General features: G+C 42.6%; 4 protein-coding genes across 5 annotated transcripts in view; 2 read left to right on the top strand and 2 right to left on the bottom strand.

Moving 5' to 3' along the window:
• LOC126568579 (histone H3.3A-like) overlaps positions 1-25046 on the top strand; it is a 537920-nt gene that overhangs the window by 345908 nt on the left and 166966 nt on the right. The window lies entirely within an intron of this gene.
• Positions 1-25046, bottom strand: part of LOC126568029 (glycosyltransferase 25 family member) — a 376451-nt gene that overhangs the window by 203698 nt on the left and 147707 nt on the right. The window lies entirely within an intron of this gene.
• LOC126568601 (uncharacterized) overlaps positions 1-25046 on the top strand; it is a 447537-nt gene that overhangs the window by 192691 nt on the left and 229800 nt on the right. The gene's annotated exons all lie outside the window — the stretch shown is intronic.
• Positions 1-25046, bottom strand: part of LOC126567894 (ecdysone receptor) — a 125305-nt gene that overhangs the window by 56177 nt on the left and 44082 nt on the right. The gene's annotated exons all lie outside the window — the stretch shown is intronic.

Consider the following 25046-nt stretch of genomic DNA (forward strand, 5'->3'; position numbering starts at 1 on the left):
ACTTATTGCATCGCCCCATCGTCAAGGTTGTGCGCCAGACCGAAAGCGACCGAAGCGCATTGACAGTTAAAAATCCCGGCAACCGTCCTCGGGGCGCCCGTGTGAAGGAACGCGTTCAGGGACAAATGTCAGACCGGCTACGGGCGATGTTTACTCGATTCCGTCCGGACCCGTTGTGACGATGGGCGAGGTGGTATCGAGATATCGGGATCTTTACTTGAAAATTCCACAACGACTATTAAACTTTTCGGTTTGCACACGATGCCCAGAAGCAATCAAAAGTGCTTTATTTTGTTTGTTCACAGGTTTAGGTGCGTGTGTGTATGTGTTGAATATAAACATAATATTCCCTTTTAAGTTATTGTTTAAAACCCAAAAAACTATTCTCTTTATACCAGATCCAAAGAAATGTCGAGAACTTGGCCTTATTTTGTGCATCACTTGGAACGGACCAAACTTGTGTGTGTCTCAATCAGTCGTCTAGGTTGAAAATAAAACAGTTGAATGAAATCGCAAGCCCCCAATTGAAAGTGATTCGTTGCTATAAATTGAATAACGAGCGATGTTTGTTTAGAAAGGGGAGCGGCAATAAATAAATCGACATCTCTGCCTGACGGGCCGTAGGGAGAATGCATTTCTTGGGCTATGATGCTTGTCAAACTTTAGAAGTCGCCTCTAAATATTGATCAGACACACCACTGCAAAAGCTGTACGATCTATAATAATTCTTTTCCTTATTTCATCCCTTCTTTGGATGAGGGCAAGAATAAGCGAACATCATCTGCAAGGAATCGATGAAATACGATCATGTTTGTCAGTGTCATAAACGTGTTCCACAGAGGCTCTTGGTGTTATAAAAAAAAACTGACATGCAAATCATTAATCCGGACAAGAAGGATGTATTCATACGGAGATCTAGCAAGCAAAGTGTCATAAATTGCAATCGATCGATCGGTCTTGATGGCTGATCGTGTATGTATCCTTGTAAGATCACGATGAGCCTTTAAAAGATCAAGAAAAATCCATCAAGAAACTCCCAGCAATAACAAGGGGAGTCAAATTTCTACCAAGAATTCTATCCTCTTCACTTGAGCCCCTCAAACGTGCTATAAAACTAACACGTCGTCATAAAAAAAAACACTAACATTCCGATCCGTATGATTGCCTAGCATCCCTCCTGTGGGAACGTCAGAACTTGTAGAAAAGCAAGCTTGCACAATTCTCCCGCAAAGTCGGTGAACTTTCCGAGGACGTCACCTGAACCATGAAGGACACGTGAGACAACCAACCCACCCCCCCTCGGGTTGGATCCCACCACCCGACCGAACGATGCCCACAAGTTCATGGTCATCATAAATTGCGCCACTTATGCTGCGCGCTGCCTACCACGGTCAACCAGAACCAGCATAAAAGCGGGACTAGAAGACTTTGCGCACCAGAGAACGTAACCCACCACTCCGCGACAGATAAACACGCAACAGTGCCCCGATGTCCGACCGTTGAACTTTCGTGCAGAATTCCATTAAACACGTTGCGCCCTCGAGGGAAGAACTTTAACTGGAAAAAAAGGGAAGGGTGTTGTTGTTTTTTTTTTTAAAGGGCCACTCTGCCTTCATAACCTTTTTGTTGGAGAGGGTGGTTGTGGTGATGGTGGTTACACCAAACAAACCCCTCCGCTTCAGTGCGAAGTTCTTCGTTGCATCGAGCTGCACGATGCATAATAGTGCATCACCACCTCGTCTGACGCTGCGCGGGGAAAGAAGCGTTTTAAATTAAACGCTAGCAAACGCAAAACTATGACACCGCGTACGATCGGTTACCTCTTTCTTCCATCTTAAAAAAAAAAAAAACATTTGTCACCTGTTTGCACCGCACACGCAACGATGCCATAAGCTCGCCCGAGCAGCTCGATGGTGCGAAAGTGCAAAAAACCCTGCGGGTGTTTGAATATGCGATGAAGCGGTGTGCCCCTAGTCCCTGTCCTAGACTGATCAGCAGTTTGCCCTTTTGCCTTAGAGGACGGTCGCCCGTTTGTGCTCCAGTTGTTGCAACGTAAAGAGGGCTTCCTTTGTACCGTGGGCAAACCCGCATTTTTAGACTCCGCTAGACTAATCACGCTTGTGGGGAGCGACTCTGAGTAATCAACACTTACGCTGCGTTGTGGGACACACTTTGCATCAGGGCTCAGGGCCACAGACTCGAAGCCACGGCGCCGGCAACCTTGCAGACAAACACAGTCGGATCAGAGCAGAAGGGTTACGTGACTTCGGTTTTGTTTTCTGCGATCACCCGCACGTTCGTGAAACGATTATCTCACGTTTCCAGATGTCGATGTCCGCGCAGATTTTCAGATTCTTCTCTTGAGGAATGAGATGATTTTCTAAAACCAAAATTCCTTTCATTCGCTTTTTCCAATTTTTGAAGCTCCTTAAGCACCATTGTTCTGAACGAAGAAAAAAAAATTTACATACAAATTTTGAGCTTCAATAAAATATGATAATGCGATCTTCAGCACGCAGGTTCAATGCTCCTCCTCCACACCGTAAGGGAACCCATCACTCATCCTTCAAACAAAAGCACCGCCAAATCAGTGCGCTCATCGATAAGCGACTTAGCTCGATGAGCCTCCTTTTGAGCCTCCCAAAATGGGACGAGGGGGGGGGGGGATGTGGATACTACACATTCGCAAATAATAATGGGCAAATTATGGTCCGGTACGGGACTGTATTATGCAAAAATGCTTTCGCCTGCCACTTTAAATCAGCGGCGATCCGCTCACACAGAATGGCACCGTGGTTTTTGGGGGATCTGTAATTATGACTCGATACTTTGCTGATCATCTTCGAGTCTTGAGCGCTGCCTAGGAAACAGACAGGAGGAAACAAACAAAAAAACAACCCAAACTAGTTCCTTTCGGTTGGAAAATGGTACAAAACAAAAACAGGTGGAGTAGCGGGCCGCAACATTGTTGGACATGTTTTTTTTCTTTGGCTGGAGGGAAGATGATGCGAAAAGAAGCAACCAAAAAACGGATGCGCTATAAAGAGTCTCTAACCGGTGTTCTGACACAACCACACGTCTCTCAAGGACGGTGACTTTGAAATAGCTCGCAAGTCTGTCTGTGTCCGTGCAAAAAAATACATAAAATAGATGCAATCTTGGCAGCTAAAACTTCGCCTGGAAATAGTTTTACACGTTTTGGGAACTTGGATAACACCTCCTTGTTTATGGGTGATGCTTTTGCCTGACCTTGATCGTAACCGGGCTTTCGAAGATATATAGCATTTTTCTCACGAGCACCGCGGCCTACGATTCTCGGCTGATCTTAAACATCTCTTGCCGAAAGATTCATGAACCAATAATAAAAAATCCCTGCTCGCTTCTCAGCTCACCCTTCTCACCAAGGAAACCGAAACACAACACACGAGAGAGATCACGTTGTTGTTATGATTTTAAGCCCTTTTCCATGCTTCCTTCTTCCCTATCTTTGTCCCTCGGTTTCTTCCACTCCTATGCTCTCTTACGAATGAAATCGAAACTTCTTCATCAGATGTGTGTATGTGTGTGCTTTTTTTCTTCTCTCAAAGCCTCCACCAAAGTCTTCCAGGTCGAGAAGTTGATGTTGCGCGCGAGCTAGCATAACACATTCGGCGGAGCTCGGCAAGAAAGGCTGGTGCGCGGTGGGTCGCGTTTGTTGTGCGCTAGACCAGCCTCGCTCGTTCGTATCATCGAGGGACCACAAACCGGTTTTTCCCTCCGATAGCCGTAGCATTTTCTTACGCACAAGTGCCACCAGCCCGCGGCGTACGCTGATGAAGCGTGTTGGAACGTTTCTGGTTCCGTACGCACACCACCATCGCAACATGGCTGTGGCTGTGCGCTATTTAGAATTTCTTGGCTGCATGCTTGGCTCGAAATCGAGAAGGGAGCGGAGCGCGCAAAGGTATTAAAATCTGAACGTACAATTAATGCTAACCATCAACCTTAAAGGTAAGCGACGAACCCCCTGGAGATTGGGATACTCGCCGGGTGCTTCTCGGGAGGAGAGGGTAGGGGAGAGGTGATTTACATACTTCGTCCTGCTCAATCGCAAAGCAGCTCCTATAGTAGTAGTGGGGAATTTCAATTCTTAACATATTTTTAAAAACAGAAAACGCGAATCAAACAGCAACACAATTTGTGTATGAAAAGAAGCATAAAAAATCCACCTTCATCTTCCTGTTTTCTGAGGGCAGCAAAACGAACTCATTTTGGTTTGAAAACCGGGTTAAGAAAAAATAATAATACACACACACACGAATCGGACGAGTTCGTCTTCCCTTTCCGTCGCTCCTTTGCGCTTACGCAGGTGAGCTCACATTACGCATAGCGCAACACCGGAACAGTGCTTTACGCACACGGTTACATTCCTAGATAGGCGTGTGTACGCACGGTTTCTAAGCATCACCTGAAGGTTGAATTTCCTGAGGAAACATTAAAAAAAAACCGGTGCAGTTGTATTGGTGATGATGTTTCTTTTCTATGACTAATACATAACTGGCAAACACACACGCACACACACACACACACACACACACATGACCGCACAGCTCAAGGCCTACAAGGGTGGTCAGAAGGTAGGCATTTTCCCAAAATTATGAAATCACATCTGGACCGTGAGGAAAAGCAAATAAAAACAAAAGACTCACTTTTTAACCACCAAGAGACGAACCCTCGAATAAAGCTCTAATCGATTGATGGTCCCAGTCCCAGTCCCAGTGCTTTCACAGGGAATCTTGCTCTTCGGCATTATCCGTGCCACACTAAAGCACACAATCTTACCAATAAAATAAAAAGTTTTCTACTTCTCCCAAATTTACGATGGGAAAGTTCTGTAAAAGGAATACACAACACCCCTTTACATCGAAACCGCGAGAGCGAGGGCGCGCTTGTTGGTTGTGTTTTGTTATGAGTTGTGTCTCTTCTTCTCTCCTGATTCTAGTGGAATCATTCTTCATTTAATTCACCTCGCTTATGAGCTTCACGTGTGGGTTCAGTTTGATGTTCATTTTCCCGGCCTCCAGCCTTAGATTTCTTTTGTCCATTCGGGTTTAGAACAACTCCACTCCAACCCATCCCGAGCAGCCTGTACTCCGCTGTTCTGTTTTAATCTTCATCCCTCCCGGTGGGTTTTGTGTTTCCGCATGATCGTTGATTCGTCTGTTTTTTTTTTCTATTACGATGCGTTTTCCAGGAAATTTCATATCATTAGTGATGCAGAGCGAAGCGATCGTAGAGAACATCATCACACACAGGAAAAAAAAGGTTTCTGGGCGAGCTTCTTTTTTTTTTTAAGCGGAAGAGCTGAAAATGAGCAATCCTTCGCCGTTCCCTTTCCATGTGTACAGAATTGATTAAAGAGAAGGCAATCGTGTTTTTTTTCTTCTCTTACCATTACGATACTCAAGTCGCTGCTTCTAGCCGCGGCTTGTTCGAACTGAGATAGATTTTGATTTGCTGCTTTTTTTTGGGTGGTACAAAATGAAGTTTGACCTTTTTTTCCAGGTGGAACAAATCCATCAAAATTGATTTTGAAAATCTACTAAAACGATGATTGAATGTGTCATTCCAATTCATTCAAATAGTTCAAAAGGTATGTGTACAGTTAATACTATTTATATCACACAACTTCCTCCGAACATTCCCACCATTTGCAGGCCAATAAAACCTACTTTAGTGCCTGTAACAAGTGCCATAAACGAGCGGCTATAAAATATGAAGAAGAAAAAAACCACACCAACTACAAAGCCGATGCGAGTGTCCACACATCCGTGTAGTTTATGTTTTCGAAGCAGAACATAAAATTAAAACACTGACAACTCCATCGGTTTTCGCAGCCATCGAACCGGCGGTTCGAATTCGCACAAAGCGAGCGACCATTCGCACCCGCTGACGGCTGACATTGACTGAGATCTTTTACCTATAATTTATGATACCCCGGTGGTGTGTGTGTGTGTGTGTGTGTTCATTTAAATATGTTTCACTTTTTTTTTAGCTGTTTGCACCTCTTTTTTCTCACTCTCCGTCGGTACCATTTTGCCGACCGAGTGTCATCCTTAGTTGACCTCAGTTTTTTTTTTTTTTGGGAGGCCTGCTGGCACGTCGCGCTTGTGCGTAAACGCTTGACATTGATTTCAATCGACAGACAGAGCCATTCGGCGGACGTGTCGGGCGTGGAAGCAGCGGGCTACCGAAATGTAACAGTCGAAACGAACGGTTCTAAACTTGACCGCGAACGCGACCGGCGAATGGTTAATGGCACGGGGCGGAAAATAAACCTGACATGGTTCAATTTTTCGACTTCATTTTACCATTTCTTTGTGTGAGAGATTTTTTGGGGGTTCGTCAAAATACAGGTAAGGGCGCTGTCCGTTTATGTTGCATGTTTTGTGATGTCAACGAGGTAGAACAGTTGCCACATTATTACACGAAATCTTTTCTTTAGCAATTTATTTAGAGGAATAGCTTTCAAGAAAAGAGTCCCATCCGGACCTTCCCTCCGTAGTGAGGACTGACTATCCAGTTACATGGTATCGGCAAGTTTAGCAAGCCATTTGATGGCCGGCCGGACCTTAGAGGGTCGTTAAACCAAGCAGAAGTCTTGAGATTCTTATAATAATCGGCTCTTTTAGCATACGTTTTTCCTCATTCAAATTATAATGGCTGCATATTGGCCTACATTTGCGTGTCGAAATAACAATCGAAGCTTGGAAGAAGAAGAAAAAAAATTATGTCGCTCCTTCCAAATGGAAAGAAAAACCACAAAACCCTACACCTACCTCCATTACATCGATACACACAAACACACACACCACAGCCAATTTTGTGTGGGCTTTCGCAATACAAATTTGCGCTACTTGAGTGGTTTCATGAATGAAAAGCGATTGGAAAAGTGCGTCGTCAGACGCACTCACACACTGGCTGCCTAGCGCGAAGCGGTTTGTTTATCTTGTGGAAAGTGTTGTGATACGATAAGAAAACCCTCACTTTTGTTGAGGGAGAGAGAAGCGATATTGTACCATAATTTCTTTCCTTCTAGTTTTTAGACGTTGAAGTGGATGTTTTCCTACAAAGGAATATATTTATCCCGCCGGGAAGGAATTTATCATTCAATAAATAAAACGTTTTTCAAATTATTACAACACTTATGTGAGAATCGATTTTAAAAAAATGGTATTTTGACTCAAGAACTTGTGATGTGTGTTTTTGTGACCCATTTCCAACTATGGGCTCCGTCCCTCTCTTTTTCTCCACAGTGTGATTATTTTCCTTAGAAATTTTTCTAGGAAAATTCGCAACCTTTTTTTTTTGTAAGACTCCCTTCGTGATTTGCACCTTTTCGCCAGCTGCCCGGTTGGAACGAGCTTCCAAGCAAAACATGTTTCCAATTTTAGTCCTGTCCCACATTATGCAAAATGTTGACGCTTTTCCGCGGTATTCATGCGCCGAAAAATACGGGCTTATATGTCACTCCCAACCTTTACACACACACACACACACACGCTGGGCGGGTGTAACACAACTGCAACCCGTCAAATCGAATCCTTGTCGCGCGGGGAATGGGTCTCGTTTTTGGCCGCGTGTCGAAAGGTAAAATTATTTAAATTTATTCCGATTCGCCCTCCCCTACATCTCCCGAAAACCCTGCATGCTAGAGGTGTCATTCGTCCCGGTGGCACGGTAGCAGCACCTGCAGCACACACACACACACACAGCGGAAAAGTAGATTCAAACGCTTTGCTGCAACAAATCTTGAAAGCAACGCAAAATGTTATAAGCGGCGGCGGTTCCATTATTAATGAACGAATTTAGAGATTTGCTTAACTATCCCTGCAATAAGAGAAAAGGGCTTTTATTTTCTCTGATTGAATTAAGTGAATTTAAAATCGAACCTTTTGAGGGAGAAACACATCAGCAATTTTTGTTTACGTTTGTGGGCATCAATCGAGACTTAATACATTATAAATAATGTTGAATATTAAACGCACTCTTCTACACAAAATAATACATTTTTATTATTAAATTTATGAAACAACAACACATTCCTCAAGCTTTTTAAATAATTCTTCCACTTTTAGTACAAGATTTGAAATTTGAAAAAAAAAGTACTATGAACCAGTGACAAGTGACAGCTGTCAAAACCGAAGTTAGTGTAACAGTGTCACGTTTCACCTTTCAGACAGCAAACAAGTATTTTCGAATAAAAAAAAAATGCTCATCATAGTTCCTATCCCATTGATGAATTTATGTGTTCAGGTTTTTACGGCCCATCTCACCCCTATTTGCTGTCTTTACACTGTATCATTATTCCCTTCCTTCTTCACTCTCACCCTCACAAACACACACATGTCTCACTCTCTTCCGTGAGTCTATGCTTCCGAACCATTCCGCAACCATTCCGTGTATGGTGGCCACGAGCACCAACCGCTTGCCGATGTGCAGTTGCATTAGAAAACTGAAACACACACACACACTCGCACACTCGAAAGCGAAGCAGCGCTGTCCGGATGGGCTTAGAAATGGTGAGTTGCATCTGGGTTACTATGTAACGATGCTGCTGCTGCAGCCAGCAGAGTGTCAGTGTTAGTGAGGCACGATTGTGGGTTTCACTTTTGTAAAGAAGACGAAGAAAAACAAGGGGATGCATACATCAAATGCACTACTATGGGAAGGGTGGAAAAACAGTGTGCGTGAGAAAGAGAGTGAGAGAGAAAGGGAGAGCCTACCATCAAGTTGAGATGAAGGAAAAAATGTAAAACAGAATCAGGTTCAAGTGCACACATGGCGGTGCACGGTGTTGCAGTGTTATGCATCTCGCTCGCTCGCTCGCTCTCTCTCTCCTTTACGCTGCAACAGACGGATGCTGCTCGATGCGCTGTAGTGGTGAGCCACTATAATAGTAAATGGCGGGTAGTAGTAAAAGTAACCTACTGACTTTGAGTCTCACAAGATCAAACTCACAGGGTGTCCGAGATGTATGTGTGTTTGTGTGGTCATAAGGTGAGTAGGCGGAAAGGAAGCGTCTTTCCCTTGGCTTGTGTACGCACACACACACACCACCACCACCACCGCGACCGATGCATTCTGATGCACTTTTTCCCTTTCACTCGAACCCACTGATACGCTTTTCTAACGCTTCCCCATTTCTAAGTGTGTGTTGCGCTGGTCGGGAATGTGTAATAGCAGTCGCACGCACACTTGCCATCGACGCATCCTACACCGCAACCTATCTTGGCCGTTCTATCTAGTTTCTAATGCAATACGACGATGGCGTCGATAGCGTCGGTGGATGTGTGAGGAAAAAGGCAAAGAAGCTACAAAAAAATGGTCGCCTTGGGTCGACGCTGACCACGAGGCTTCCTCAAAATTTTTTTCTTCTATTCTGTTGAACCCGGGGAATGTGTCGATTTGGAATGGTTTTTGAAAATTTTACGAAATTTTTTTTTTTTTTTTGTAGAAGAGTGGTTTAACAAGTAAACTTATTAACAGTTTTTAACTTACACTTTTTAAAACAAAACAAAAACTTTCTTTTTCTTTTTACTTCCCTCACGTCATCCGATACCGTGCGGAATCAAACTGATCATAATCCTTCAGAGGAAAAGGAGTAAAGAAAACGGAAAGCTTGTTGAACATTTTGCATCATTTTTTTAAATTATATTTTTAACATATTTTTTGTTTGTTTTTTTGTTCACTTATTCACAATCGATTTTACTCTTCTACACCCTTTAAATTTTTGTACTTCGTCAAAGATATTAAATCATTATTTTTCTCACTGTTCGATTTATTTGATCTCACTTCTAAATTCTACCATCAGACACGCACTGTTGGACCATCCATACCCACATCACTGATCTCAAGCCACAAGATCCATTTTGCACTATCAACACACGCTATCTGGTCAAACTTTTTATCCAATACTAGTCACGGCAGAATTGATTAGGGATTCAAATGCTACCGGGTATGTGTGTACGTTGCAATCAACAAATTCGGTACACTCGAGCAGAATATGTACGCACACAGCACACAACAAACCTACTTGCTACCCTGCTAAACCGAGCAAGGTAGCAAGTAGCGCTCAACGCTTATATACTGACAGGTGTCACAGAAAAGAAACCGGTGAGCGAATATGCGAAAATTTTGATTTATTTTCGGGACGACACGCCAATCGATCACAAAACGCGGTAGTAGTAGTGGTAGTAATTTGGCGAGACACAGTGGACAAAACGCACGACTACGACGATCGAGCGAACGATCGATCATGACGCACTACACACTATACGGGATCAAGCGCAAATGATCAAGTTCACTAGCTGGACGGACAACACCATCATCATCATCATCATCATCGAACGTGCTCTCACGCAAATACTATTCCGGCACAGTTTTTTCTTTCCCTTTTTTTTTAGTTGCTTTGTTGTTGTCATGCGGCGAGATTATTTTTTTGCATCTAATTTACAACGCAACAACACACACACACACACCGCACATCATTCTAATTGCCGGTAGAATTCTAATCAAATTCATCCTTCTTTTTTCTGATTTTGTTTGTCACACTACTACCACGCTTTTGGGGCACACTATTATTTCTCTTTCTTGCCTTTTTGCCACATTCTACATATGCTAAAACCCACTAGAACTAACTACAAACGCAACGGTGTGGAATTTGAATAGTGTCGCGCGCGAAATTATAATACCTTTTGCAATGAAATACACTTTTTGTCACTCTTACGCACAATACGCACCCAGGGCGTCGTGTCACACACAACACTACATCACCCGATTGATCGTCGGCAAACAAAACACGCACGCACGCACGCAACAACCCCGGGCACAGTTTTTTGTTTGGTCCGGGCGTTGTTGTTGTTCAGAGCCAAAAGCCAGTATGTATGCTGGGTGTGTGTGTTTCCCGAGCTTCTCGAACAGAAATCTCCGTTCGCGAACGCGCTTGCCACGGTTTGTACGCACGTACGGGGTGGTCCCGGTCGACCAAAATTCACCGAGGTACAGTAGAGTACTGAGTGACTGGTGGCACGGTCCCGCTGCTCGAGGCCGGCAGTTCGCGCAAAAGCCGCGCGTGTACACGGGACACTCGTGAGCGCACTGCGAATGGTCGTGCGCTGTTCATGTGCACGTGTGTTGGTGCGTGTGTGACAAACAGTGGGTGAACGATGAGTGGACAAATTTTATTAGTGGCAAATGTGCATTTTTTTACGAGCAATTTTAGAAGCTTTTCTAGTAAATTATAAAGTTTAAAAAATGCAATATGTCCCATGTAATATAAAAATGCATTTTTCGACTAAAGTATACTTAACAAGTATATTTTTGTTAAGCAAATTAGCCAACAAGATGTTTGTGCATTTTTTAAAAAATAGATTCAAAATGCCTTCTTTAAACCGTTTTACAATATGAAGCAGCGAATAACAGCGTGTTCAGTAATCGTCACATTTCAGAAAAATATTATTTATAAATTTGATGTGAATCCCAGTGTGCCACAATCGAGAGTGACACCCATACCATGACACATTTTCTTATATTCGACTCCACTCACAACGAAACTCACTTTCTCATCTCACTCTCAACTCACTTTCATCTCACCGGCTGAGTGACTGCGGTACGCACACCAACACGACGGTTTATGCATTTTACGCCGCTCTCCCTTTCACTCTTGTACAGAGACTCTTCTTTTTCTTTTCATTGCTTGGAGTTTTGCTTACGGCAAGAGTGAAGTTTGTTAACAAATGTAATACTTTTGCTTTTTTTTATTGTAAGTGAGAATATTTTTACAAATATTAGAAATCATGAATAAAATATTTCACTATTTTATATTAATGTTTTCACTATAAAAAAATCCGAAACAAAAATTTGAATCGCACGAACCTTCCGTATTTTCTATTTTCCTTTTTCCCCGCAACAGACGCGCATACAAGACGTTGCACACAGCGTGAAGAAGTCTTACAGAGCGAAAAGAGAAAATCCACACCGTGCTCCGTGGAAAACTTTCCGTTCCACTCCCGATACCCGCTGGATGTCGTAATGGAGAACACAAAACCCAATTCCCGCGTCCCGTAAGTAGCGAAAAAGGGTTAGAAAAATGCTCTTTCCCAGTGTGTCGAACGCTAGAAGGAGTAGTTGCAGCAGTAGCAGCGCAATTGCAGCAACACAACAGCAGGGCGCCGGCAAACGCTGGAACCACCACTGACCTACACACACACACAAACACACACGCTGGGCGATATGCAACCCGCCGACATACCGCTGCCTATATGTATGCCAGTGTCATGGTGAAGAGCATAGCAGTGTGGAGGATCACATATAGTCAAAAACAAAAGGAAAAAAAGGCGAAGAAAAGAAAAACATACATTCGCGCTTCAACATTGAAAAAAACCCATTCACGGAACGGAACGGTACAGGGGAGGAAAAATGCATCCAACGTTCAAGTTGCGACCGTGGTGGGGACGGCTTTGGGTTGCATGGTTGCCGATTGGGAAGCAGGCGAAATGGAAAAACTAGTTGAAAACTAACCCACGACGGGTTGGTGAGGGGGTAAAGGTAGACAGCAAAGTGCAGGAGGAAATAAACTCCAATGAACTGTGCCATCGCGGGAAACGTGATTCCGAGTTGCACTGGATACGGGAAGTTTCGCGGATGTCGATGTCAGGCGGGAGGAGAGAGCAATAGGAGCCGATGGGGGAAGAAGACGGGAAATGTCTAGTTTTTCTGTGCCTTTTTTTTATTCTGTCTCGCCCTGCGCTGCGCTTGGTAATGTGAGGAATTGGATCGGCAAAGGGCGCGTTCGTGACAGGAAAATGGGAAACCTTTTTCCACTCCCCCCACAAACACAAATGACAATACTTGGACAGGAGGGTGAAATGTACTGCATTTTAATGCATTGGGATAACGATACGCTTGTTAAGTACATCGTTAAATCACATCTTCTTTTTTTTTTGGGTTGAGAATTTGACTGTACAAACGATATGCGAAATTCGAATAGTTCAAATCGTATCTGCATTGTTGAAAAATGTAAGTTCTTTGAAACTTCAAAGCAATTTTACAATCTTTTAAGCGCATAAAAATGCAGCGATAAATAAATGTCATATTTGACAGTTTTTGACAGGTAGAAACTTTAAGTAAATAAATTCGTGTAGAAGAAGATTTTTACTAACACCACGTAGTAGGATAGGGGGCCATTTGAAGGCCTGCGTGACCTTAGAGGTCGTTAAGCCAAGAAGAAGTAGGATAGTCACTCCCCAAAAGCGAAGAACGGTTCAGATGGAATTTGGTTCTCGATCATTGCCATGTAGAGTCCGGCACCACTCTTAAAATATACATAAATTTCAATAAGATTTTTTTGAAGATTTTATCAAGAGCCTTTAAGCGAATGAAAAGATTTGACAGCTCCAAAGAAAAAAATACTGAACAAACAACTAGTTCCTATGTACCTGATCAATATCTAAACGGATTAAATGAAGTTTTTCAAGTATTTTTGACTCCATAAACTTCGTTACCGCTTGACAGTTTTTTGTAAAACAAATATCCCGAAATTAATGTCAGATTTGACAGCTTCCAAAAATGAAACGATTGTTTTTTGACAGCAAGGAATAGTAAATATTCAGAAATACGTCCAACATACCAAATCGATGTCGTTGAAAGCAGTGTTTATCATTAGTGCTTACCTGCAAAGAAAAGAAAGCAATAAAGATTAGTAATGCATGTGCAACACAATCAAAACAAAGATCTAAATTGTTAATAATCTCCAATAAATTGCAATATTTATTGGCGCGTTAGCTAATCCGAGGTACATCTGCGGGGACCCCGCTTCCCACAAGAGCTCTTGCCCCTGAGCACAATCAACCAACAAAACTGCGCCGAAGATTCTCCAGAGGCGCAAAAGCGTCCGGAAAGCGAATTTCTAACCACGTCCGGGCTCGAATGCACACACAAGAAGCATCAGCGAAGCAAAAGAGCATAGAGCAAACACAAAACACAACAAACAAAACTTCTGCACTTTCTGCGGCCAGCTCCACGTCACTACGACGACTGTACGGCGCGATAAGAAAACTCCCGCCCTGGACACAACAGAAAATGATGAGCAAACACCAACATCATGGCGGAAAGTTGATGTCCGGTTGCACTCCCTTCGGGTGGTTGTGGCGTGCGCGTTGCATCAGGGTAAAGATCTTCTACCCGTTTAAGCGAATGTCATCCAGCAAATGGAAGTGTGGAAATAGGGTCCAAATTTTGACCAACAGAAAATGGCAACCTCCTCCCCGGGAAGAAGTTTGATAGGTTAACCTAAAGTTTGTTTACTTCTGCATGTGCGCGAGGTGTGATAAGTAGAAGAATTTAAGAATTTTAAATCGGAACTGCACACGGAACATGTCACGTTTTCTCCCCGTTGCTTGGTGAGATCTCGAGGTGAGAGAGAGAGGCATGCAAATTGCATCGTAAAAGCTGCATTCATACACGTTGACCTTAAAACAATCGGGTTGAATAAAATATGAATAAAAATGATTAAAGACACCCCCGTTTTTGTGTCCCATGAAGGGTGTAAGAATTTTTCAATACTTTTGGCTTGAGCCAACTGCAAGCAAACGCTACTACGCGCGTATGCAACTGTAAACGACTTACGTAACATCTTTTTTTCGACGTCGACGGAACCAACAAACACTCTCGCTGTTTCGTTTTCTTCCTGCCAAAGCGGTCGTGCCCGCGCGCCACACGGGCCAATAAACGTCTTTGCGGTGTACGGTGTCGTTTTCTTCGTCGGTACGACGACGGCAATGATGATGATTGTGATGATGATGAAGCACAGCACATGCATGCAGCTAGAAGCACACCGCATCGCGCACCAGAGCTTATCTACCGTTGCAGTCCACACACACACTCGACACGCTACAACCACACACCGTACTTCACTTTCCAAACGCATCGGACGAGATTTCTACATGCATATAAAAGCATCTCTGTGTGTGGTGGTGGTGGTGATGGTGTGTGTGTTTTCCATTCAAGAAAGGTTTTTTTCAATTTTATTAAAAAATTGAGCTGTAAAAATTGTATTACAAATTGCATCCTGGTCACGGCACCAAAGAATTAAAAAAAAAAGAACATTCCAGTTTTCTCGCCATAAAATTGATTTCTTTTGCAAAATAAATGGAAAATTCTGTTTGTCACTCATGCAATAGAGTCCTTTTTTTGTATTCTGTGTATTGTAACAAATAATTGATAATTGTATCCTGGTCACGGCACTAGAAATTCAGGCTTCTGCCTCTTCAATTTCTTTAGCTAATAAATATCGGCTTTTCTGTACCAATAAAACCCCCAAGCTATCTCAAACAGACAACTTTGTTAACTAAATCAAGTAAAACTAGCTATAGGAATCACCCAAATTCTAATGTCCCTCCCAACCCGCCAGTGCGAAATTTGTGCCGAGCGCGGTTGTTGAAGTTTTATGCTTACGCGTACATAAAATCCGAAACTGCCCCTCTGCACACTGTTGCTGCTGCTGCTGAGTGTTCCCTCCCTGTGTGGCGTCAAATTCGGTTTCCATGCAGTTCTTGCCCCGGCATCAACAACCAGTGTTGTTCCATCTGTATTTGTGCAGCGTACCGGTGCCAGACCGGGAGGGTGGTGAATGGTGGAGCAATACGCGGAACGAAAGAAGGCATTATCAGTAAACCTTTCCATAGTGCTCTTCCTTTGAGCCCCCCCCCCCCCCCTTTCTCTCCCTTCCTGCTTCCTCAACAAGACTAATAAAAGTTGCACTTCACCTCAACCTGCACCCCAGCTCACCGCCTTCCATGTCTTTCCCCACAAGAGCAGCAGAGTGCAATCGCATCGTGGTCGTTATCTGCAAAACTCACCCAGCGCGCTTCATTGTACGAGGTGTGTGCAGGGTTGCAGCAACTCTCCAACGCTGACCATTCCTTCTAATGCTTGATGCAACGGCTTGTAACTTTTAGTTGTGTTTGTGAACCGAATGTTTCTGAACACAACTTAGTAGACATAATTTCCCCCCGATTACAGGGTGATGGTGGAGCGAAGGTTATTATCAGTGTTAGCAGCTTCGGGTGAAGATTAGTTTTAGCAGATTAGCAAACGAGCAAAAAAAAAAAAAAACCGGTGGAAAATCCGTGGTACGCCGAGGCTTTGTTTGCTGATGGATGGGGGGAGAGAGAAATGCAACTACACTTAAGCCGTGAATGAGCCGGTTCAGGGTGGTGACAGATTAGAGAGGTAAATAAAACTTATATCATACCCGGTACAAGCGGCCCAATAGACCTGTTCGGGCTTTTATCAATGAAATGCGATAACATTGATTCATGAAACTGCAAGTTTTTATTTTTATTTTAATATTTTTTTAAAATTTGGCGGCTTTTTTGGCGAATATGCGATGCTTGTTCATTTACCGGATGTAAATATTTGAATTTGGTTATCACGTGCTATCTGTTATGAAGATCGATCGTTTGTGAAACTGCCGCACAAAAAATCTGGAAACCTTTTCGACACTTTGAGGCTGTTTATCACTTAACATAAAATTGATAAAGTGTTAACATTTTCATTTAGTAAAAAAAGAACACCTTGGTAACCATGAAGCTTTGTTTAAGTTTTATTTTTAAAACAGCCTTTTTCATGACGCCCAAACGACGTCTAATAACGCAAAACATGCTTCACGCAACAAAACATACCTTTGTCATCCAAACAGCCGGCCGGCCCGGTCGGCCAACTAAATGCCAATGTCGTCGTGACATAGACATAGACGTTCGACCCACACCCAACCTCTGCCCATCTTCTTCTTTCCCTCCGAACGAGCACAAAATCACGGTGCATTGAAATGGAGCCGGTTAAAAATTCCAGCCGAATGGGAGAACACTACAGAAAAAACAAACCGTCTCCGTCATCATAAAAGCTACCTCGATGGGGGTTGGGGGGGGAGGAAGAAGGGAAAGGATTGTTTCAGTCAAATAATACTGCACCGACAAGGGGGTTGAAAAGCCGGCCCACCTCTTCCCAAACCCGACTGCATTGTGTTTCGTCGTGTTGCACTTTTCAGTGAACGTCAGTCGTCTTTGGCGCTATAGCGTTGGTCGATGGCTCTTCTAATGCATCCAATGCAAGGGTTTTATTTTACTGAAAGTTTTCAATTTCGTTCCCGTTCTACACCCCCCCCCCCCCCCCCCCCCCCCTACTACATACCGATGTTCTTCGTTACCGTTATTATCGCACCAGCACGATCATGATCACCATTATTGGCCATAATCAAGCTTGCAAGAGTGCGGAAAAGAGGAACACAGCGTAGAAGAGGAACGGATGTGTTGGGTCGCAATGATGGCTTGGAGATTTTATGTGAAACATACCCAACATTTACGACTTCATCCGCGCTCGTGTGACAGATGAATGGGCTAGATAGAAGGAGAGGATTGTTTTACTTTTATTTTCTTACACGTTTTAGTGTTGTATAGATTTATTTGTTTTTATACAAAAAAAAGAGTTTAAAAATTAAATACAAAATTATTCAAAACAACTTTATAATTATTTAGAAATATCAATTGCTCATCAAGTCTTGGAAAAGAAAAACCAAGAAAATCTGTAAATCATCTGAAACTATGAAAAAGAAATTTTATTCGGAACATCTGTACAAATATGTAAAATATTTTAGATGAATAACGAATATGAAAGCTAAGCTCACAACGAGATAAGAGAATATAAAAAAAAAGATAAAAGCAATTAACATATAAAAGTGTAAATGAAAAGTAAAAATGTATAAAATATTAAGACTATTCAAATAGAAAAGTCATCAACTGTTTTCTGCTAATTTCTTTTAAGAAAAACCTATAGATTTTTATGGAAACACCTGTTTTCTATAAACAACAAAGAAAAAATATGAGAAGATGGATGAAAATGATGTTTTAGTAAATTTAAAAGGTGAAAATTACAAGTCTTTCTACAGGATTTTTGTAATTTTAAACATACCATAAATACAATTTTGAATAGGCAGAAAATTTCTGCTTGTAGCTTAATTTGAAACTAACATTTCGGTACAAATAATTGTGTAAAAATCTTTCTTAAATAACATTAATCACCAGAAATACTAAAACATCTATGTTATCGGAAAACAGCGGGACGAAGCCAAAAAATATGGGAATGGGTCAACAATTCTTGGGAAGCCTTGGAATATATTTTCCGTACTCCTGAAAAAATATTCTCAAACGATGTGCGGAATAAAAATTGTAAAAATTTATCTGCCTGAATTAATGTTAACCACGGCCACACGAAGGCGCCATCATTCGTGCACATTCTAACATCCGGTGAACAAAGATGGCGCCCGGAAGCATAATACGCACACATAAACACACGACATGCCATCCGCCCCATTCCAGATGGCAAAACGGCCATCCGTCTTTTGGAGGAAACAACAGTTTTCGAATAAAGGGAACCAACGTGGAATATTTGATTCCATCCCAACATCAGCTGTCAGAGGTTCGAATTTTACGCAGTACAGCGACAGATACGGCCAGACACAGACCCACACCAATACATAGGGATGAGGGATGGGAGGGGGGGACAGGCTCATAAAAAAGATACACTCATAAACATGGAAACGCATCATGCATCTTGCCATCAGCAGCCCCATCCTCCATACCATGCGTTTGTTCGGTTCGGTTCAGCATAAATGTCAAATGAAGTAAACAAACAGAAGTAATAAAAAGGGAACATACTGATGTTTGGGTGTTTTTCGTTCAGTCTCTCACTTCTCTCTCTCTCTCTCTCTCTCTCTCTCTCTCTTTCGCGTCATCAGGCGTCTTCTCATAACGCATTGCTCACATCCCACGCTCACGCATAACGCGCACGCTTTCTCTTTTCGTCCGCGTGTCTTCTTGCCGGCTCGCTACTTTCTCGTGCGAGTCATGTGCGTGCCCTACCAGAAATGGTATCACATTGGTCTAGGTTAGGGAAAATTTCTCTCATCTCCCTCCCAAAAAAAAAAAGCATCTCCAACCCACAAGAGAACCGAAGAAAGGAAATGCCCGCGCCTTGTGTTCTTTACTGGTTCGTCCCTGTGTCTTACTTCTTTCTCCTTTCTCCCGGGTGTTTTTGGGTTCTTTTTTTGTGCACATGTACAAGCGCCCGCCCGCACTGAACCTGAGAAGTTGAAGTGGAAAATGATCGTCTTGAGATTTTTTTTCCTGCTCTTTGAATGTTTTGTTTTGTTGGCAGAAGATATGAAAGGGACTGGATATTTTGTGTGTGTGTTATTTGCTAACTTGGAAGGTTTAATGCCCCGGCGCCACCCGAAATAAAGGGACAACATGGGAAACATAGAGCTGAAGCTGTGCCGGTTTATTGATCCGTTCTTCGCCTTCTTCCGAAGGTCGGGAAGAATGTTTCATCTGGTTGTGTCCTTGGTAGGAATGTTCGAGATGTCTCAGCTCTAGAACTTGCTCTGGTGTTGGACTTGATGCTTCGGAAACCATACTTGATAACCAAGAATCTGTTTATTTAATAATCAGGAAGTCAGCATCTCATCTCCTCTAATATTGCATCTGCAGCTTGTCAACAATTCCCAATCCAGTGGAAGCAGCAGAAATGTCAGATAAAAATCATCTGTTCTGACAATTTAACACACATTCCAGATTTTACACGCGGATCGCTCCATTCTAATGGTCGGGCATTTAAAAAAACCCTTTGAAAAATCTTAAAAAAAAACACAACAACCAACTAATCACCGCCTCCATAAGAAGAAATACCTTCTCTTGATGAAGATCAGTAACCCATCAACCCACTGCCCATCAAGAAGACCTGCCCCATCCAAACCCCAGTCGAGAGTCCAGCGTCCCAGAGAAACCCTAAACAACTTCTCCTCATCAGGTTCTCCCCACCAAGTTCTTGCTTTCGTCTGCCAGTGTGTATGTGTGTGTGTATGTGATGATTCTTAACTTCAGCGTTATTCACCCAAAAAGTTACCCAAAATAAATCAGTATTCGGTTGTGCATCCCATCCACAGAGGGAGAGTACAAGAAGAAAAACAAGCTCCACCGGCGATTAATGTGATTGGGGGGATGGTAGAGAGGTGGATTGGCGCAGATAGGAGGGCTTGTTCTACACCTTCCACCAGTCGTTCCGTAACTACATCGTCACATGGTGGCCTTTCAATTTCGGTTCACCAGCTGGCGTTCCGCCCCGGATAGTCTCGCTCTCGTCCCCATTAGCTACACATTCTTCGGTTCTTGATGCTTGGTTGTGGTTTGTTTTGTTGTTTTGTTTGCTTCTTCTGTCTCGCTACTAGTTACAGTCACTATCCGACTTTATCTTCGTTTTGATGCATTTTGTGTTCAAGTTTTCTTTACTCATCTTTTATAAACTTTTTGTGCCTTTCTTTTCCTTTCTTTATAACATCTTTATTATTTTTCTATTCTAATTCTCGCATGAACTTTATAAGAATTTATTTTAAAACAATAAATAAAATCCCCTAAGCAAATATTTTACATACTAAAGAAACCAATATATATGTTATCAAAACAACTTCCCTCCCGAAAAAACAGCCAACTCACTGTGTCTCGTTTTTATTGCGTCTTAGAAATCTGCTTTCTGATGTATTCTACGCGTATTCTCTTCCTTTCATAGCACGATCGACGGTTCACGCCGATTTACGTTCCCGTGCTACCATCCCTTGGGTGAACCTTTCCCCTCCTGTGAACCCCCTGCACCCTGTCACCTGTCTTCCGTTGGATCTCTCTTGCGATTTCCCGTTTCTTCTCTCCTCCCCCCGTGGGGTTCTGTATTACTTTTGATTTTTATTGCCCCAAACGCAGCTCTTTGTTTCTTTTCAGTTTGTATTTCCTTCAGATGCTTGTGCTCAGTTAAAAGAAGGTTTTGAGCGTGGAAAAGCAAACCCCAAGCTGCAGGGTGCTCTTTATTCTAGACTTTTTGTTTTAGAGATACTGTTTCGTTGATAGTTGGATGATGTTGGCAAATTCTTTTTTCATTTCCTCTTGTGCATATAAAACTAAACTATAAAATCCTTAAAACGGTAATCTAAAGCTGAATTGAAACTAGCAAACAGAAGTAAACATATGTATTTTAATGGAACAAATATCAGATGGTGATGATGCGCCGGTAAAAGATGTCTAATGCAAGATACATCCCGTGACGGATGAAGATTAAGTTAACACAGGACACGACAGGACAGGAAGGAATGCATCACCGACATACATACATCTGGTGTTGCAGAAAACATGTGTGTGTGTGCGTTCGACGAATGAATCACTGTTGTCTCCGATGTTTGTAAAGGCTTGTCTTGTTCACCATTTTCGTATGTCAAACAAGAGTTTATTTGTTTCAAATTAATTTCCTAAATTTTTAAGGAACTAACTAGAACTAGATTCCCTAGAGACTTGAAATTGAGACTTGCCTATCCAACTACGTGGTATCAATAAGTCTAGTAAGCCATTCGATGGCCGGCGTTACCTATTAAGTCGTTAAAGTCAAGTAGAAAAACTCGAGCTACTCGAGATCTTATGTTAATGCTCTTAAAAAGGAAATTTTCAATAAACAAACTGTTACTACCATATCAAAACAATCCTTTTTCACGCTCCATTCGGCCCCAATTCTAAGACAACCCAGCGTCGGATCGGGTTTTCCAGAGCCCGTACAAAGCCAACTATTCATTATTCTGCACTTCAATGTGGCCTCACTCCGTCCGCAGTAAATCAGTACGCTTCCGTCAAAGGGAAACGGGAAGATGATCCAACGTTCGATCCACGAGCAGATGAAAAATGCAAAACCACAAACAACCACAACCAACATTGGGACCCTCTTGGAGACTTGGAAGCCTTATGGCGATACTATTTACCATTCGATGGGACCCAGGGTTCAGGCTGGGTGTGCATATGTTCCCGGGGCTGCATTGCTGATGCGATATGCATCGTTTCAAGAAAGAGAAAAATGCAACCGAGAAACCCCTCCCCCCCTCTCTCCCTCCTCCCTCTTTAACTCTGCGCTCCCCGTACGCACTCGTCTGCTGCAGTTTGAAATGCCACCAAAGGGGTTTTGGGTTTGGGAGGCTTCTTAGAACGCCTTTTATTCCCATTTTTATACACCGTTCTAAACCCAAACCGCCTTAGGACAAACGGTGCGGCAATGGGAAAGCGCAGCAAGGGAAGAAGCAAAAAAAAACGTATAAAAAGCGCACAAATACACATATGCACGCTTTCTGCGGTGCTGCCGGCTTCGTTGTTCATATTGTTTAGAAGGAAAATTTACATTTTTATCTCCATTTTGCCGATCTTTTCCGTACCTCTCTCTCTCTCACTCTCTTTGCTGCATTCCCACCCTATGGGTACAAGGGTTTGTTGCATTTTGCTTTTTAGTTATTTTTTGTTGTTGCCTGCAGCAAAACTGCATCCAGGAAACAGGCGCGCCAGTCACCCGACTAACAGTGTGTGACTTCTGCGTGGCGCGTTGTTGGTAAAAGAAAAACTGCACATGCCCTCGACGTCTTTCGGCAACGTTGGACGACGAACTCAAAAGGGCGGAAGAATATCTTGTCAAAATTGATTTCAATTGAGATGCGCAGCGGAAAACGAGGGAAACTCGGCTCGAATTTGGTGACTTTTCGCGTTACATTTGTTTAGTTTATGCAGGGTTTTGTGTGTAAGGATCGTTGCTCCATAATAACAATACCAAAACTAAGTTATAAAATGTAAACTTGAAATACATCAAAACGTTATACAAATAAAATCCTTTGTAAAACAGCTCGATAACATCGTCCTCCATCACGAGACTGTTTTGTGTGGGAAACATTCAGTATCAAAGCTTCAATCAAAGGGTTTAACCTTCCCAAACGCATCCCCACAGTTGTGAGGATTCGCTGGGGTAAATAATTTAATGAAATTTGCACACGTTTCCCTGTCTTCGTTAAACAACCTTCACTCATTATCTTCACCCTTTCGTCCCATTACTCGACGCAGAGGACTTTTTCCCCCTTGGTAGAAATTTTCCCTCCAATACAGCATCCCGGCGGTCGGTTCCTGTCCCTAATGAAAGTCATGCTCGTGCGGAGGATTTTTCTTCCTGAGCGATACGCAAAAGGCTCAGAGAGATGAAAAATTGAATTATAATCCCTGCTTGAGGGATGTCACGGCCGCAAAAAAAGAGGGATACATACATAACCTTGTGACAGAACCAGGATTCTAGAACGGACTATTCTAAGCAGAATCATGGTACTGCTTTTGGATGGGAAAAACAATCGGATGGACAATAGAGGTTTAGAGCCTGTGTCTAGGGTGGAATGCTTGTCATGTTGTTTACGATACGCCTGATCGGGGAAGAAGATAACGGGGGTTTGTAAAATGTCTGTGATGGACATCTATTTCTATACTTACAGCAGTTATAAATTATCTAGAACCAATAGGAGCATAAATTAAGGTGTTATGTCATGTACAAGGATAACGTTACTAATCTGAGGACCTCTTGCGAGCAAACTACGATATGGACACTGCTCACAGTTGACTATATCATCTTAGAGGTTATTTCTAGTATAAGATACTTAGAAGGGTTTCTCATAGTTTAAGTGTAGAATGACATTGGAACTATCATCGCTATTTAGAGACTTCACTATTGAGGATTTCTGCAGCAGTCCAACAGCACGAGTAATGGTTGCGCGGAAACCAGTGAAGGATCCCACGGTCCCGATAAGCTATTAGCTGGCTACCCTCACTGGGCAAACTCTATGAGAAAATAATTATAATTCGTCTACAAAACCGGGTGACAGAACTCAATATCCTACGATCTGAACGATTCGGCTTCCGTTTTGGTCATTCCACTGTTCACAAACTTCTAAGACTTAGACGTTGTGTTGAGCAAACCAAGATGGGATCAAAGTCCCTTGCTGTTGTTTTGCTAGATGTTGATAAGGCTTTCGACACTGTGTTTGGCATGATTGTCGTTTATATAAGTTGGCAGAATTCATTTTCCCAAGTTATATTCTCAAAATCATCAGAAGTTACCTTACGTAGTGAACTTTCGGGATTGCTTTGCTCTCTACTCTCTCCAACTCAAACAGAGCCCCAGCGGACGTTCCACAGGGAAACCTTCTGGGTCCGCTTTTGTACAATCTGTACACGACGGATGTTCTGCCTGTACCTTGCGAAGCTGTTCCTGATCGCAGACGACACTGCCATTACGATTAGAGGTTGGAGTCTGGAGGAGTTGAGAAGCATATTGCAACGTTAGCTTGATGCTTTTCCTTCAAAAACACAAACGATAATTTTTCCTCGTCGTTTAAAAAGAAGCCTTATTTCACCTTTGCGTTCGAGAGTCAAAATACGTGGAACAACCGTGCCGTGGGCTGCGTCCATTAGGTAGGTAGTTAGGAGGGTCTTACGATGGATTACAAAATGTTGTTCAGAGGGCCAGTCCTAGAAAAAGGACATTCGCTTTTGAAATGTCTCTGCCCATTGATCTGCCGTAGGTCCCAGCTATCAATGCCAAACAGAATGGCAATTTTCAAGGTTTGGGACTCATGTGCGAGGACTTAGCTCAGACTCCAGGTTATGCTTAAAAACATGTACACTGAAAATAACCGCTTCACTCGAAATACGGAAGTATACGCGACAGCCGACGTGAAACCTCTAAACGAGATATTGAAAAGTTTATCAGCAAAATTTCGGGATCGTTGTAGAAATTCTTCCTTCACGCTTATTCATAGCCTAACTCAGCCACAGCAGTGATATTGGTAACGAATCATCAAAGTCTATGCACAACATGCGACCTCATATTAACGTCAATAAGGCAAAATAAGCTCATTCTATGAAACGTAGTCGTTGGTCTTTATCAAACCCTTGTATCCCTTGTATCCCTTGTACCCTTGTAATCCTCAAAGATCTCAATTTACTACTCACTACAACAAATTCATTACTGATTTAAATATTTTTCACTGTTTTTGATATGCTTAACCAACAAAGTTAATGATCGATACTCTTTTCCCCCAATTCCGATTCATCCTGTCA

Source organism: Anopheles maculipalpis, chromosome 2RL, assembly GCF_943734695.1.
Source record: "Anopheles maculipalpis chromosome 2RL, idAnoMacuDA_375_x, whole genome shotgun sequence".
In the NCBI taxonomy this organism is placed as follows: domain Eukaryota; kingdom Metazoa; phylum Arthropoda; class Insecta; order Diptera; family Culicidae; genus Anopheles; species Anopheles maculipalpis.